Here is a 19,275-nt window from a genome sequence, read left to right on the forward strand (position 1 = left end):
TATCTTGTTATCTAATGATAACTTTGCTTAAATCATTCTATTTGATATAGTGTAAGTTCAAGTTGTTTTCGTCTGGAAAGTATGTGCTTCCTTCAGGTTAAACGGTGATATAGATGCATACCAAGATATTTAGCATCCTCACCTTAATTTACGATTGTTGTTAATTTACGATTAGTATTTACTGGTGGGCATGTTCTTATTCGCAGAGTGAATATTACATAGGTAGGTTTTGTTTCATCTGCTTTAAAACACCTTATCGTCAGCCACAATTATATTTTATCAAAGTGTATTTGAAGGTCATTAGATGCTTTTATTGGACCTTCATAAAATGCTAACTGATCTTCGCAACACTTTTGCACTATGAATTGAGGTACCTCCAAAACATGGTTTTTGATTGCATTAACGGCTTATTTAGGCATCAGAAAACGTTGAACACGCAATTTATTCTTAACGTGCGGGAAAAAAAAAGTTATTTGCCTAATGTACAATTGCCAATGTGCCAAATCATAGCTGTACAACAGATGACCCATCAATTCAACTTTATTGCTAGTTAAATAGATGGTTATCTCAAGTGGTATATGAGAGTTTTCATTTTTTCACTTCTGGTAAACAAATACGATACAAATATTTCTATTATTCTACACTGCTCTTACGTGACATGTAGCAAGAGAATTATATCCAAGTGCGTCTTAGAAACTCCATAGAGTGGATTATTTTTTAGGTATACATACGCATCCAAGATTCGTGTGCAGATGTTATACTCAAAATTTAAAGCACCACGATTGTATTTCTTGACCATTTATTTGCACCAATTAACAGGAAAGGTTTTTTAAGCTTTAGTCAAATTGTGCTGAATCCAACGTGAACAAGTATTTATTACAGCTAAGTATCCATGCAATATTTTATTGATGCTGGTCATTCTATTGCCAAAGGATGAGCGAATCTCAAGATAAATAACATGACCATCTTGCAGCAACTGATTTTGAACGATCTCCGATAAGCTCACGTATATTTTTAAACCTAAAATGGAAATGTTCACTTCTATTAACATTTTTATATTACTTTGGCCTTCTTTATTGTTGATTTGTTTGTTAAATCAATGATAGAAAAAGTATTTATGAAAAGTATACAAAGAACTAGCGAAAAAAATAAGCCGAGAAAAGGAGCAGGATTTAGAAGGTATGTAATAAGATATAGGGAGTGTGCGATGGCGTTTTTACTGATTTCCGTTCTGCCTTCGACTGTATAAACTTATCTTCACTTTAACCTGCCTTGGATGAACATATCTTACGATGGTTCCATTAGCTATAAGATTTAATGAGTGCTAAAAGATTTAATTTGAGATCCCGATCATTGTTTCTAGATCCTAGGTATTGTCGCACCAATGCTTTTCAACATAGTAGTAGATGAAAAAATTCTAAGTTTATCTGAGAAGAGATAGGCCTTTAATATTAACTATCACCGATATGAATTTCGCTAATGTATTTTTCACGATATAGTTCACATTGCAAACTTATAGGAGCTGATATTGACTACATTATCGGTAAAAAACTGTGTATAATTGTAAGAGCCCCTGCTATCTCAACGGCATATAATTAAAACTAATGTAGAAGTTTAAATGTTTGGGATCGATACATGATAAGAAAATGGCTAAAAGGGAAGTAATAATTCATAGTAATAATGCGAATAAGGTGTGATCTAGAAAATTACTGTCCGAGCCCAAAACCATTGCTGTGCATCAACAGCGGTGAGTTTTGGTGATAAATACTTCAGTAAATCCTTGCGGCATATTGGTTGTGAAGTAGACACCATAGACATAATGATGACAATGATATTAAGTTAGTTGGTCTCATTATCAATATTCCCCTGACTCAAGGGTCAGATAACTTTAGAGGTAAGAAATAGAAACTACAGAATCAAGTCTTAAAACAGAGTACTGCCACTAGTACGTTTACAATTTGATTTCTAAAAGTCCTCTTAGTTGGATATTTTTTAAACTAGCATCTAACTCGCTTCCGTATTTATTTCTGCTAGTAATAATTCCTGTTAACTTGTAGAAAAAAAAGCATAAGGCTTTTCCTTCTTTAATATAAAGGTTTTTTGACTTGATATTTGTTAACATAACGATTTTCCAACCAAATTGATGGTTTTTAAGTTTCTATATGAATAACGTATATTTTAGATCTTGCTTCTCAATAGATCAAGTACAACGAAATGTAGTAATAAAAGTGATATCTGCTAAAAGATGTACGAAACAAAAATTCTTATATACTTCAAGATGTTGGAAATAGTTTCTTAAACTATTACGACATTATCACTGTTTGTATATGTTTTGGTATTAATTTGTCTATAATGATTTTTGAATAATAATTGAACAGAAATATTAAAGGTGGTTAAATAAGATTTGATCCCATTTAATGTTCTACTATTCCATAAATTAGTCTATATATTTTTGTCTCTTAATATAAACCATCCATATTTTTTTTCGTTATAAACATTTTTAGAAAAAATTGCCGAGTGCTACTGAAAACTTACTTTGTTTATGTGTTTGTTACCGTTTTGGTGACATTAATGGGTACCTAATATATTAATGCTGCTGAAAAATTAAAGTAAATACCAGCACCAATAATTAACTGGGATATTTTAATATTTTAAATATGTGATTTTTTATCACAAGCAAATGTAGGTTATAAATTACCTTGTTTTCTACAATATATCGATTAAAAGTTGATAGATCATCGTTTAATTTAGCTCTTCTCAATGTTACGTAATATAATTTAATGAATTAGGTTTTTGTTATTTTTAGAATATATTAATTAATAGACATTTAACATAAAATTGCGTTAGAAGTGAAGATACATATATTACTTTTATTGGCTCTAGGGATTCCTAAATTATACTTTTATTTATAACTTTGGTAGAAAACATTTGATATATTAAATCAAGATAATATTAATTAGTTTTAATGTAGATTTATGTCAATATGAATTTATATTAGTTATTAGTTATTTGTTGGTTAGTACTGGTGAAAAAAAAATCTTTAGAAATGCTATAAAATAGTTTGGATATATAATAGAAATATTATATACTTATATATTTTATGCAATATTAGAACTAAAGCTAGGAACTGTGATATTATAGTTTAAAATGTATTAGGTAAAGATATTCAGTTGCGATGCGAAAACCTGGGGGATATAGAGAATAAACATATCTTATTTTATGAATTAATCACAGATATTCAATAATAAATTCTATACTAGTCTGTTATTGATTTAAAAATGAAAACCCATCTATATTAACTTATTTTTCTAAGTTTTCTTACTAAAATATTTTTCATATCAAAGAGAAAATCTCAATTTTTTGAGAATGATTTTCTGTTCATATTGTTAAGATAATTGAAAAATAAATATACTAGTACAGTATAAAAAACTTGTCTTTGGTTTAGTTTGGTAACGATTCTAGTGATTGTTTGTGATCCTAAATTATAGCCAATATAAAAAACATATTTTTTGCACTTTTTTTATTATTTAATTATAACATTGTTACTAATCGTTTCCATCTAACCTACAATTTGTCATTATGATAATTGAAATCCAGGTATAAAACTAGGAGGACCTATATGCCCTATCTCAGTCTCTGGTGAAATAATGTTTATATATGTCACTGCTGCATTTTTTATTATATGTACCTCACTACACAACACTACACAAGATCAAATGGTTTGATTATTTTGAGTCTATGTCCTGTTCTGGTAGTATCCAAATAGAAATATTTCAATATTTTCATGAGAATGGAGTCTTTACTCATGCTCCCTTGCAATTCTGTTGATTTCTTGACTGACTGTGGGTATCTGAAAGTCTCGATGTAGGTAATCAGTCTTGTGGTATTTGAGTGCGCCAGAATTCCTCTCTGAACTTTGTTCTGAGATATTTGTATTTTATTTATGTTACTCTTTGCAAATTATAATTGAGCTTCTTATGTCCATAAAAGTTTCAGTGTTTGCTTATATAATAGCAATTTATTATGTACCAAGAATCGTGATTCCTTCCAATTAGCCAGTACATTTTTCCAGTTTTATCTTTTCTTCTCTATATGTTCCGTCCAGAGAAGTTTTGCATCTAGATTCATTCTGAGATATTTAGCATTGTTGCTATATGGAATGACAGTATCATTTAATGTTATTTGTGCTTGTATGGTCTATTTTTAAGTGAACCGCACATGTACAGATTTACTTTCGTTAATTCTTATTTTCCAAGCTTGTGTCCAATTATTTATATTGTCACTTGCCTATTGTAATTTTCGTGAGGCTTCTTCGTTATTTATTTTGCACAAATGTATCTACAGTTCTATATTTACCATCATCTTAAAAAGTCTGTATTAAAAGCTGAAGCCTAGAACTTTAACTGGAACGTCCCTTTAAGAAGTTCATTAGTGAAACTACATAGTTGCCACATTATCACAATTATAAAATAAACTATATGAAGAAATAATAAGCAAATTGCCTTCATACTTGAATAATATTCATACCTGAGAATTTAGTCGATCGAAATACTTTTTTAATGAATAACAAAACGCCATATAATTAGAACTAAAAATAAAAAATACAGTATTCACGCTTTTTTATGTTTCTAAAAAAGATAATCATTCTTTATATCGCAGTTCTATTTTTTTGTCTTTTATATCTTCATAAAAATATTTAGTTGAAGTTGAGTTGTTTAACGGATGACATCTATAATAAACACATAAAATTGTCGGAATCGTAAATATTTGGTTCATAAATAATATTGCTAAAATATTGTGGGAAGTAATCGCCCATAATTGATTAGCATAAGATGCTTAGATTTTTAAATTAGATACATAAATATTAAATAAATTCCTTCCTGGTATTATAGGCACTTAAACGAAAAAATCGACAATATATTATAATATAATTTATTGGGCAAATAAAAATTCCAATAATATACATTCACAAGCTGTGGCGTCTATTAATTATATTATGCAAAACGATCGAGTTTAATATCGCTGATGTACCGCATCGAAATACACTCGTTATTTACAAAATGATATCTTTATTTATTATATACACAATATAAATCATAGGATTATGTTCTATATATAATTAATAATACTGATCCGATTGTAAAACAACACTCAATAATATTTATCTAATGAAAAGTACATAAAGCCACCGGAATACATTTAATCATTTTAGGTTTTTATATAAAAACATTTTTCTTTTTACTTAAATATTTTATTTCTACACCAATACAAGATATTGTTTTTTTTTTTTTTTTTTTTATTACTCTTCGTGAGTTCACAATCTGCCCTATTGGCAATAAGTATTTCTTATGTCTATATTATATATACATGGCATGTAGAAAATCACTTCATTAAGCAATCTTCTGTATAAAATATTATCTTAATTAATTAGTCTTATTCTAATGCTTATTCTAAACTCTACATATGTCCAGTAATCAGATCAGGTGGTGTTAAACGTTTTAGTCTACGCACTTCACTATCACGTCGCATATTTAGCTGATTAGCGAGTACATTGGGATGCACTGACACTCTTTCGAAGTACTTCACACAAACACGTTGGATTACACTCGTTATAGGTTCTAGAGGAATATCGCGTTGTATCACTTTATTTGAAATATAGTACGGAGCATCTACAATGGCACGCAACACCTTATTTTGGAACCGTTGAATGATGGATATATTAGATTTGCTAGCGGTACCCCATAGTTGAATTCCATATGTCCAAATGGGCTTGAGTATAGACTCATACAGCAATACCTTGTTATCTAATGATAACTTGGATTTGCGCCCAATGAGCCAATACATTTGATATAATTTTAGTCCTAGTTGTTTCCGTTTAGAGAGTATGTGCTTCTTCCAGGTTAGGCGTCGATCTAAATGCATACCAAGATATTTAACATGCTCTGCTTGGGGGAGTTGACGATGATTGATATTTACTGGTGGACATGTTCTTCTACGCAGGGTAAACGTTATATGCGTGGATTTTGATTCATTGGCTTTAATGCGCCATGTCTTCAACCATAATTGTATTTGCTCCAGGTGGGTTTGTAGGTTTATTGATGCTGTGACTGGATCTTTATGGGTTGCTAAGATTGCTGTATCGTCTGCATATGTTCCCACAGTAGTTATTTTTGTGGTGGGCAGATCAGCCGTATACAGAAGATACAGTACTGGACCCAGTACACTACCTTGCGGAACTCCTGAATATATGGGATTTAATTCGGTATGTTCATCGCCTTGATTTACAATAAAATGTCTGTCAGTGAGATACGATTTTAGTAGCTGATAGTCCGGATGAGGGAGAAGTTTCTTTAGTTTAACCTGCAAGCCCGTATGCCATACTTTGTCAAAAGCCTGAGATATGTCTAGGAAAGCAGCCGAACAATATCTTTTGGCATTTAGGTCGGCGTTTATTTGGTTTACTAGTCTATGCACTTGTTCTATAGTCCCATGCTTATTGCGAAAGCCAAACTGATGCTCTGGAATAATTTTTCTTTTTTCTATTATATAGTTTAGTTTTTTTATGTATAGTTTCTCGAAAACTTTCGAGATTACTGGTAATAAACTTATAGGTCGGTAGGAGGTCACATCTTCTGGTATTTTTCCTGGTTTAAGTATCATTAATATTTTAGCTACTTTCCAGATACTAGGGAAGTAATTAATTCGTAGCATAGCATTAAATATATATGTTAATAGTTTTATAGCCTTTTCTGATAGTTCTTTTAAAATTTTGCCAGTAATTAAGTCATAACCAGGAGCTTTTTTAATATTAATCTCTCTCATTATTGTATGTTTAACTTTTTTGACCGTTAATTTCTCGTGCGGTAAATCCATTTGAAATGGCGAATCTAGAAAGCTAGTAATTTTATTTTCGTCATCTTTATGTAGCTGAGTCTGGAAAGGTTTAAAAACATTTTTTAAGTGTTTTGAGAAAACGTCGGCCTTCTCTTTATTGCTTCTCGCCCAATTATTTTCGCTTGTTTTAATAGGTGGGTTATGCTGCTGGGATCTCCTAAGCTTTTTTGTTGCTTTCCACAACGAATAGTCTGTAGCCTCAGTTGATGTCAAGTTTTCTAGGTATTCTTGAATGCCTTGGTTTTGTTCAATTTGGATTAGATCTCTCAGCTCTTTTATGGCCCTATTAAATTTTCTTTTATTCTCTTCAGTCCTTTGCTGTTGCCAATTTCGTCGTAACTTTCTTTTTTCTGCTATCTTTTTCTGTATTGTACATGATATATGTGTATTTTTTCTTGGAAATGTTTCACTGTTGGGAGTCGCGGAATATGCTGCCTCCTGTATATTTTTTGTAAGATTTATTGCTGCTATTTCTATATCCATTTCAGTTTGTAACGGTAAGTTTAGAGAGATATTTTGGTCTAAGTTTTCTCTAAATGAGGGCCAGTTAGTTCTATTATTGCACAGAGAAGGGGGTTTATCTTTGATGGTAATTTTTGAAGAAATTGTTACTATTATTGGTGAATGATCAGAAGACAGGTCGAAGCATGATTCTGCCTGACACTTTTTTGGATCAATATTTTTTGTAATACAGAAATCTATTGTATCTGGTTTTTTATTTCTGTCTGAAGGCCAATATGTTGGTTCACCAGTAGAGATATGTTGTAAGTTATCTTTCCTTATGGCTTTGAGCAGTTCTCTACCTTTTGAGGTTATTATTCTTGAACCCCACATTAAATGTTTTGCATTATAATCTCCTCCTGCTATAAATCTATTACCTAGCGTACTGAAGAATTCTTGAAACTGTTCTGCCTTGTTGTTATGTTTGGGTGGGCAATAAATCGCAGAAATTGTTAATGGTCCATGGGCTTCCTCTATGGTTATACTGGTGGCTTGCAGGTAGTCTTTGCGGAATTTTTCTTTTTCGAAATGCTTTATATCATCTCGAATTATTATGGCTGTACCTCCATATGCTTTATCATCAGGGTGATTTGTGTGATAAAGCTTATATTTAGGAACTTTCAGATAATTCTTGTCCGTAAAGTGTGTTTCGGAAACCATCATAACGTCAATATTTTGTTCATTTACGAACATTTTTAGTTCCCTGGCGTGTTGTTGGAGCCCATTGGCATTCCAGACGGCGATTTTGTAGCTATTGGTTTCAGGCATTAGGCAAGTTTGCTTACGACGGTTGTGAGTAGACCAAGCATCGTACTCATTTGATCCATTAGTTTGGCCATCATATTTTCTAATCTTGAGATGTTGCTAGTTTCAGTAGGTTGAGATATTGTTTCTCGTTTTTGTGCTGAACCATTTTCAACTATTTGGGCATAAGTTATGTCTGGTTGACTTGTTCTGGTGGGTAGTGGTAGATTGGTAGTAGTGGATTGTTTTTGTTGATGCCTTTTTTCCCTTAAGGCAGGATAGAGTTTTTGCTGTAGTTGCTTGTGAACTGCGCAACCCTTGTAGTTCGCTGGATGATTTCCGTTACAGTTAACACATTTCACTTTTTCATCTCGAACTTTACGAGTACAATCTCCTGTCTTATGTTCTCCTGCACATTTTACGCATCTATATGATTTGCGACAGTAAGTCTTTGTGTGCCCGTGCGCTTGACACCTTGTGCATTGTGGTATAATTCTTTTTATATGTGGTGGTTCGCATTTAATAATATTATTTTCCAATTTGGTGATTTCATACACCGCCTTATTATTTCCATTAGGTTTTATGTCTATATAAAACATAGGCAGAGGTTTTTTTGTCGTGTGATGTCGTATATTGTGAATATTTACGACCTCGTGGCCTTTTTCAGCTAGTGCTACCTTGATGGTGTTAAAGTCCGTCCCGTGATGTAATCCTTTTAATACGAATTTAAATGTTCTCTCGGATTTTGGCCTGAATGTATGGTATTGGGTGTTTCTTTCATCTAATTCTTTTATAAGAACTTTAAAGTGATCCGCTTCGAACAATTGGATTTTAATTGTTTCATAGCTCACTGTTTTAATTGTGTAGTTCGTAGTAATGGTTTTCAATAAATCATGGATATTTTTTATTATTCCTACCTTATAGACTGTTATTGGTGGTGGTTTGGGAACAACTTTTTCAGGGCTTGGTTGTATGTTCTCTTCAATTTCTTCCGACAGGTTGCTAAAACTGTTTTTTGTCTCTATCGGTTTCTGCAACCAATAGTCACTGATTCTTGTTTGTTTCCTCGCAATTTCTTCTTCTGGACTTCTCAATCGTTTTTTGTTAACGACTGTAGTCCATTCTGATGGTGGAGTTTGCGTTATTGCTGTTTGTTCTAATCGTATATCAAAGTGTGCAGGTGATTTGGTTGAATCGCTATGGTTTGCCATTTTTTAATTTTTAATATTTTATTTAATTTACTTCCAGAGGATAAAAAAAATAAAATAAATACATTGTTTATTTCACGCACTTCATTTTTCACTTACGTTATTTTAGCACTAGTTTTTTACTATAATACTATAAATGAATTTCAAAAGGACTGTTGTAAAATAAGATGAAATAATTTTAAACACTAATAAAAATGAGATGCAGTCCTTTTGTCTGGTCACGTAAACACGTATTCACTACACTTTAGGTCCACTGAGAGACGGATAGCCGTATCTGTTATGCGTTTTTAATACTCAATTAAATAACCGTAATAAAATACTGGGTTTTTTTTAAAGAAAGGTATCTTTTTATAGCTTGGACCGTATTGAAAATACGTCTTCACCCTACGAAGGTTGGAACTGAACAAGATATTGTTGAATCGATTATTGTTATTTTTGTACATATATTTTAAAGTTTCATTTTTACCAGCGAGGATTTATTTGGACTGGACCTACTGTTTAACGTCGCCTCCGAACCACGAACCTCGGCATTAAGCCTACCGAGTTGCGAGCGACCTACTTACAAATCATCACAGGATACATCCGGTCTTAACCGGCCTGGTTACTGGCGTAACTGGGATCATTTTCCTTGTCGGATTTTACACTCAAGTCTAGGAAAATCACAAATGTTAAACAATCAGAAACATAAATTTACGACCATGCCCCAGCAGGATTCGCACCCAGGACTGTCGCAACAGTAAGTGGACCGTCCTGTCGCCTTTACCACTGCGCCAACCAAGCCGGCTGATCGATTATTGTGACTATTTTTTCCTTATCTATGATAATCTGTTAGCCTGTGAAAAGTGACTAATATAGCGTGGCAATGGGCATCAAGTCAGTGATGTAAACTGATGGGACGAATATACAAAACGTTTCGTCGGTTTGTAATATTTTTATCATTTAGAGAAAATACAATTTCAAAATATAGAATCCCTTGAAAATTATAAAAGCAATTTTGAATCAGGTTTGTTGAATAAATATCTGTTTTTTTTTGTTTAAAAGTACACTATCAATGGCGCACTTATCACAACTAATTATGCACATATTCTAGTAATTCTTCCTTTTTATTGTATTTAAGCTACAGATCTAAGACTCATATTTTATTAACACTTGATTAACGTACTGCGATTGGTGAACTCTACATAGTATATAAACACGATACAATTTTCACAAATAAACATATTAACTCCCTGGGTAATTTCAGTGTTGTCGTGCTGTAATACTTCGACTGTAACTGTAATACTTCATTTTTCTTTCGTTGACCTCAAATCTTTGTGGATATCGTTGTCTTTGTTAATGGGGCGTTAACAATACTAGGGAGAATCTTATGTTAGGAGGTTTAGATGATGCTAGCATTAGATTTTTTCGTCCAACCTGATAATTACACACTCTAGGTCTATTCTGGTTTCAAGATTTGCTTATATAATAAAAGTTTAAAGCAGAGTGTTAATTGGTTCTTGGACCAACCTCAACCTCTGCATTTTTTGAGTCTCATAGAAAGTTCTTTAGTTTTTTTTAACACGCTCTTTCCACTTGTGTTTGGTATCCAATGTCATGCCCAAGAATTGAACTATGTTCGCATATGGAACTATTCTAGAACCAAATATGACTGACAGAATATATGATTTTTATGTGAAGTCCATATGTATAGACTTCGTAGCATTCACCATTATTGTCCATTTCTTAGTTCACTCAGTAATATTATGTCAGCAGTTTATACTCTATTTATTGTTGTCTCAATATTGTTGCTTATCTCGAGTAGTACAGTATCATCAGGGAATGTAGCTATTGTTTCTCCTTCACAGTTAGGAATGTGGCTAGTATAGAGTAAACACAATTTTGGTCCAAGGACACTACCTTTTTGGCACACATATAGGTTTCCAATCTGAATATTCGTCACCGTTTTTTATTTTGATTTAAGATTTTGAGTTTATGAAAAGGGAGTGAGTTTGGGTTTACATAAGAAATATTTCTTATGTAAAAAAATATCAATAGCAAATTGACCGGATGGTCATCGAAGCGGAAGGAGATCCTCATTCTGGCGAGGTCAATATAGTAAGACTAAATGTGGATAAAGAAGTATCTATGTTAGGGAATGAACAAAATAATATCAAGATCTAACATATACACAATATTTGTTAACAGTAATAATAATGATCTTTAAAAATTCCTTTTAAAAATGTTTTTAATAGTTGCATTTGCTTTTAAAACAGCTGCAATTTTTCGCGGTATAATATTTCAATAATTTCCAACGCAACATAATCTTATCTTTGCACGTAAACATCCGCCGATGCTTCAGTGTTGTTGAAAATGGAAATATACTACTCATTCTCTGCTCTAGAGCTCAACTAACTTTAACGCAATTGTACTGGACAGGGAAGATGTTTGATGTCATTCTGATGCTCCCTAGACCAATACTGACGCATTGTGGAATTAGAATATGGTTAATAATTAGGCAGTAATATGCTAGTTATAGTAATAAATTTATCATTAAAGACGTCTACAGGGTTATAAGAAGGTGGTAAGTTCGGACCGTAGACTTCCTTTGAGGTTCTCCATAAACAAACCCGGCCAATTATAAGAAATAAGGTAAACGATGCATCATAGGACTAGAATGTGTTGTTCTTACCAACATCGAGTGTTGGTGTTTTATGATTGCTGTTCGATTCTTTTCATGGCGTTCGCTTCCCATTTATATAAGGCTCCGCAATTGTATTTCTTCCATGAATGTTAGCTTTGTGAAGCTTCTGCCGCACTGTTTTGTCAAGAGAGCATTACTCAAGCCAATCTTCAGCTTGCCACCTTTACCATATTAGTTTCTGTCATCTAAGTTTGGGTTTCGCCCTCTATTCCACTGCGTCGATGATATCTTATTTTGTACATGGTGTCATTACCGTAGATAACATCAATCGTTTCATCAAAACTCGTAAAATAGCATTCAGAAATCACCCATTTCGCAGATAGCTTGTTTTAACTATAACTGTTTAAACTATCACTTGTATTTATGTATTTTTGTGCATTTATTTACTTTCGTACGTATTCACACGGAAACAATATTGCCAACATGCAATAAGATATATTTTATTGCATAATTCTTAAGTTATATTTTAACTATTTCGAAGCTTGGTAAAAATAATATTTTAGAACCAGTATTTATTCACTAAAGAGACAAATAGTAAAAACCGTTTATCTTGACGGTTTTTACCTTATTATATCTTGACTAAAAAATTTGAATTTTCAAATCATTATATTGTTAATGGAAACAACCCCTTTCTTATGGTTTTCTGAAAAATCAAACCTGTAAAGTAGCACTGTTTTTGTTCTAATACCTAATTGTCTTCTAAATAATTAATTATTTATTTGTTTCATTAACTCATAAGTGAAAATAAATTAAAGGTCGCCGATGAAATAATCGGCTTTTTTTAATTAAAAATAAAGGCATTTTTGATCAATCTGTAATAAGCGTTTTGGTTTAAAAATGCGGCCATTTTTACTCTTTCCTTGAAATTCTAAAGCCATGCAAATTTTATGTGGCCATTTACGTCGTTCATATCTTAAAGATACCGCGACATTCTTCCAACTGACATGGAAGCCGGTAAGTGTTTACTTTGTCTAACATAACCCATAAAGGCGGTCTTGGTTGCAAAATAAATTTCGAAAAGATTATGCCCTTTCATCGTTCTTCATCTCTATAATTTTTATCATCAATTTATTACCTTTATTGCTATTATAATCGTTGCTAAATTAATAATACTGTGATTCATTATAAATAAAATGCTTGACCACATCTTTCAAAATATCTGGAAAGTTCTTAAATAAAAATCTTATCATAGAGTATTACAAAAGTGACCCAAATGAATTTTAATTAAATTTTTCTGACGTTTTATTTTATCCACGTAAGTTACTGGCCAGGAGTATCGGTAATTACGTTCCGGTTTCTGTAATGCTAGCTCTAATAAGTCTGCAATATTTTAAATATGTGCATCAAACCTGTCATTTCATGTAATACAAAATGTCAAGTTTTGTATGTTTTGTTTGTAAGAAATTTATGGTGACCATGTAACCATAAGGACAAGCGAAACAAGGTTTCAACAATTCAAATATGGCGTTAAGGCAATCTGGTAGGTCAAAAACAAAGATGCAGAGAATTGCAGGAGACATTCGACGAGGACCTAACACAAACTCAAATATAACTGGCAAATAAACTAAATGTGAGCCGAGTCGCATCACAAGCGATGTGAAAGTTCCAAAATAAGGGAAGATACAGGAACTGAATGACAGGCAATTAGGAAATAAAAGAATCGCCAGTGAAATGGGCCTTTAAGGGTATTAAAGAAAGTCACCTCTGCTTTGAATAGAAAGGGTTATAAAAATGGATTTATGTTGAAAATCCCAAGTGAAATAATTATGTTTATTATCTGGCGAAACCTGCCCATCCATTGCAAGGAAAAATCGCATTGTTCGGAAGACCGTGCTCTGCCTGATTGGTGTCGTATACTATGAATTGTAGACAATTATCAATATTAATCTCTACCGACCAAAATTGATCAATTTAAACTGTGCATGAAATACACTGTGATCACCAAATATTATAAGATCATTTTGTCGCATAACAACGCTCCATGTCATACAGCACATAGTGTCAAATAAGTGTTGAAATCACGTGGATGGGAAATTTTATTTCATTCGTCGTACTCTCCACTTGTTTGTATTCATGGACCACGCGTTGACACTGCATTTCACCAATTTCAAAGAAGTTAAAAATGACAAGATAAACGGTTCAGCTCAAAACGTAAAATGTTGGAAGCGCATCCATAATTTGTCTAACTGATAGGCAAAATGTGTAGCGCTAAATGGCTAATACTTTAAATAAATAAATCGTAACTCTACAATATAAATAACGGGTTTCCTTTAGCGAAAGAAACCGGAAAAGAACTATTGACAATCCTAATAATAACTTATATATGTTAAATGAAGACTCAGACAAATTTTGGACTTGCCCAAATATGTTTTCAGTTACTTAGCCTAGACACTTATCATTAAAATTTTGCTTTCAATAATTAATTTTGTCTTCTGTTAATGAATGGTTTTCTTCAAGAAATGGACCTCTACTGCTAATTAACTTCTTCACAACATTTTTTTTAATTTTGAAGACAAAAAAAGCTTAGTTTTTACCGTTTTTTCTTTGAGTAGAAGTATCGATGCAAATCTTTATTGCCTATAACCCATATGCATTTATTGCATTATGAGCAGTACAGATTTATTCGAACATTCTTTATATTACTCTCCCGCAACTTCACAGTATGGTTCAATATTTGTTTAAGCATTTGATTATAAATTGTTATTTTGTATTTTAACATATTGAATTTTTTCCAAGAAGCCAATATATTCCTTTTTGCCTAAACATACCTAAACAAAAGATAAAGTAAAATGTTGGTAAAGTTTCAAAGATTTGATTCATCATATCGATTTTTTCATTGTTTAGTCCAGTCTCTTGTTTGATACCTAAGGGCTCTTTCTAGGCATATATTTTCAATGGCCAAAAATAATTACCGAATGAATTGTGTATCTATCAATGTCGTAGTTAACAAGAAGCCAAAAAGGCAAAAAGGCTATATTGTAAAAAGGGGTACTAGACCACAGCCCATTACAAATAAAATAGACCGAAAATAACTATATTAAAGGAATATGAAAGTTAACTGTCCAAGAAAGTAGAAAAGCCTCAAAAGGATTGTCACCAATGAAGGTTCAAACTTTTAATTAAAATGGTTGCTAATTAAAAAAGCTTCCTTAAATTAGCTAGGTTTTAATAAAATAAATTAATAAATACCTTTAATTGTGTTAAGCTTTAAGTTTGACTTTATGTTTTAATGAAATTATGAAAAGGGGTTTACCCATATCATATATAAATGACAACTGTCGTCAGAATATTGGTCAAAGGTAGATAGAACATATAAAAAATAAATAAATTTTTTATAGCATAATATTTACTGTTAATGTTTTTTTCATTAGTTTCGATACTGAGACGCGGAAATATACTCCCTTCAAATGATGGCCTGAAGCCTGAACTGTCATATGGATTTTAATTTTAAGTTCCTCATAGTTAATATAATTTAACAGCGAATTATATTGCCAAGTAAATGTTTTGCAGACGATGCTAGTATTATGAGCTTATTTCACTATTAACAATCTCGATTATTTCGTCTATTTTATTGCTTTCGCTCATAACTATCAGCAACAAAGTGCTTTTTAATTAAGTCCGTTAGCATCGTCACAACAACATAAAACTGTTCATGGCCTAATCAGATAATTAAACCGATACTTGATAATTCTCTATTTAAAGACTTCGAAACGAAATTAAGCTCATTAACTTTTTCTAAACGTACAGTTTGAAATCACCGTTAATATATCTTTTATTGGTAAATTTTATAAACCGATTTGGGTAACCTGGAAGTTGTAAATTCATTTCAGTGCTCATAAGTTTTCTTTGGAATCAGTTGATGTTTTGGACCTGAAGATAATATACTCCTTAAGGATATTAACAATCAGGAAGATGTTCTTTACTTTACTACTTTATTAGTTAGTAGTTGATTATAATACACATAATAGGTTGGCAAATAAAATTTAGACATTTTAAAATACGTTTTTACAACATTGTATTTATAAAGATTCAGATTTGATACTAAAATAAAAATTACAGTACACTTAACAAAAACTCAGAATATGGGAATTGAATAAAGGAATTTTTAAGTCCAAAAATTATATATAATATATTATTTAGCAAGGAAACGAGACAAAATGGTTATACTAGAAGAATGTTCACTATAGGAAATACCAAACAAATACACGAAGGTGTAATATATTATATTAAATAAGTTCTGCTATAAGTTCCTGAAACCATTTAAACTTACTACTGATAAAGCAAAGAGGATGGAAGGAATTGTGGATTAGTATTAACTATCTATCTGATTAGACTGTATCAGGATTATTAACACTATGTTTTGCTGGTCGAAAACTTGTCGTGTTATTAACAAATGAAAATATACTGTTAGGCCCTATTCTGTTATTTTCAAAATTTTTAACTGAAAGTTGTTGATGAATTTAAAGCCATAAATAATAATTTCTAAATACCCTTTTAGAAGTTGTTTTCTTTGAAGTAATTTAGGTCCGTTTTCAATCTAGAATTCCCGACCTATATTTTGTTCTTCGTAATTCAATCTTACTAATTGGAGACTGGCCATCTTAGAGACCATGTATTCAATCGTAATATGGAGATGATATGAAAAACCGATTTAAGAAAGGTGTTGAAAAGAATTGAAGAAGAAAACATCCATTATGTGGTTTAGAAGTTATTACCATACGCAATTTTTTATAATCTTTTTTTAAAGTATATAAAGCAATTTTTTTTGTTTAATTCAAAGAAACAGCTGCTCAAGCATATTTGTTAATAAAAAATTACTAAAGTCTATCCAGAGTTATTTCGTACATACGTCATTTAAATTTGGGGTGTCAAAACGTCGCAATATTGCCGTATCAACTCTGAGTTTTAGTTCAGTTTCGATTTAACATACAAGAAAATTTTAATCTAAATAACATAATTAAATAAAAATACTTTTTTATCAAATATAATTTATTTTAACATAACAACTCAAAGGACCTAAAATTACAATTAAGTACACAGCTATAATAGTTTGTGGGTTAGGGCTGTATTTGGTTATATTTACATTTATTACTATATTACTTTTCCACACCAATTATGAGTTAGAGCTCTATAGTCTATTCAAAGTTTTTTTAGAAATGAACCATGGATATTTGTGACGTCGAAATATTGCAATGTTGCCAAATTAACTCTGAGTTTCAGTTCAGTTTGGCTTTGACACAAGAAAATTCTAATCTAAATAAAATAATTGAACAAAAATGTTATGAAACATAATTCATTTTAACATTATAGTACATCTAATACATGTAATATCGAAGGACTTAAAACTACAATTAAGACACAGCTATAATAGTTTGTAGGTTAGATTTGTTTTGTTTACATTTAACTCTTTTCCACACCATCCATGAGGTAGAGTTTCTAGTCGCATTTTTTTATGTAGTGGAATCCCGCCGGAGGCCTAATCCACCTAATTAACAATTGTATATCTGAGAAACGTATTTTATTTTCATTCTAGAGCATATTTAATTTTTTCGTTTAGTTCTTGTTTCTTTGAATGGTGTGTTTACTTGTTAAATCATCTTGGTATCACTGTATATTTTATTTCTTCTGCTACTATCTGTGTACACCATTCTTCATAAAATTAATCATTGAATTCTGTCCAATGCACTTACCATATCTACAAAACAGTATTCATTCCCTCCCCATACGTTTTAACCTAATATTCATGTTTAATTTTGAACAATTACAATAAAATCTGTGCACACAAATCTTTCACGCCCTACAATACCATTTTCTACAGTTATATTCAATTAATTATGTGCATGCCTTTCTCCGTTTCTACCCTCATCACTCTGTCTCAGGAATTTCTAGCACTGCACAGCATTATCACATCTCCTGAAAGTTTCCTTCAGTCACTTCAATTCTCCCACTAATTGTCGAACTCAATTACTAAACTGTTAGTTTCTAATCTGTCTGAAACATGTTCAGAATTCCACCATTTATCAATTCCTTCCTCTGTATGTATAATCGAGTCCATCCAAACCCAAGGTGTTATGGTTGACAATGCTTCCTTCCACATATCCAAACAGTTTTTGATGGAATTTCCTTCTCGACTAGCAACATATCTGCAAATAATTGTTAATAAATATAATGATCAACAAAACATAATCGAATGCTATTATAACTTTTACCTTTTTCCATCAATTTTTATTGTCTTTACACTATTTTTGTTACCGTCTTGCCAAGAGTGCCACAATGAAATATCCAAGTGTCATAAAGATACACAAATTCAAATAGTTTATCTACCTTGGTCTTATTTTAATCCTCTCCGAGGGTTATCTTTACACCATATAAACCCTATGCCCTGTGAGAGTGTATGAAAGGATGTCTTACATCCCTCAAAAAGCTGCACGTCCCTAATTCTTTTATGTATACTTTCCAGACAGATAATTTTCTCTAAAATAATTTTATTAAATTATGTTTATATCGATAAAATAGTTTGTGTACTTACTGTTCTTATAAATTTCGTATATTTGGTCTTGAATAGAGCCGATATCAAGATAGTCAAGATTCGTCGCCCACTTTGTATGTAGACGGGTTTTCTTGAGTGAATCTAACGTATTATTGTTCATTTTGTAAGCGTTGTTATTCTTAGTCCTACACTAATATTTAGAGCGGCAGCAACCGCTAAAAACATTTTAAATAAAATTGTAGGGACTACCCCTCTAACGGAATTTACCAGCAAAAGGGTGCCTCCATTATCTCGTTCCTTTTCGAAATAACCTATTAAACCCGCAATTAATTTATGACAAGCAAAGTAATATGATATATTACGGAGCGACCTAAATTTTATCAAAATAGAAGGTTAAAATAATGTTTGCCTCTTTATAACTTGTAGTAATTATAACTAATATTTTGAATAATTTAGCGTATATATGATACCCAGATGGCGACCGGGTTAGAAAATGTGATAAGAGATTTTAACTTTTACATATAAATTATTGTGACTTTATAATTAACTGTAGTTTTTAGATATGCTATAGTGTTAAAATAAATTATATTTGATAATATTTTTGTTCAATTATTTTATTTAGATTAGAATTTTTTTGTATGTCAAAGCCAAACTGAACTAAAACTCGGCGGATAGTTAATTCGGCAACATTGAAATATGTCGAGTTCACAAATATCCATGATGCATTACTAAAAAAACTTTGAATAGACTATAGATGC

At 31.6% G+C, this 19,275-nt stretch overlaps 1 long non-coding RNA gene across 1 annotated transcript in view; it reads right to left on the reverse strand.

Annotated features, from left to right (window-relative positions):
* Positions 1-19,275, reverse strand: part of LOC143193492 (uncharacterized) — a 237,862-nt gene that overhangs the window by 154,558 nt on the left and 64,029 nt on the right. The window lies entirely within an intron of this gene.

This window comes from Rhynchophorus ferrugineus, unplaced genomic scaffold (assembly GCF_030347505.1).
Source record: "Rhynchophorus ferrugineus isolate W39M unplaced genomic scaffold, kcgeb_rfMv2 rfM3, whole genome shotgun sequence".
Lineage (NCBI taxonomy): Eukaryota > Metazoa > Arthropoda > Insecta > Coleoptera > Curculionidae > Rhynchophorus > Rhynchophorus ferrugineus.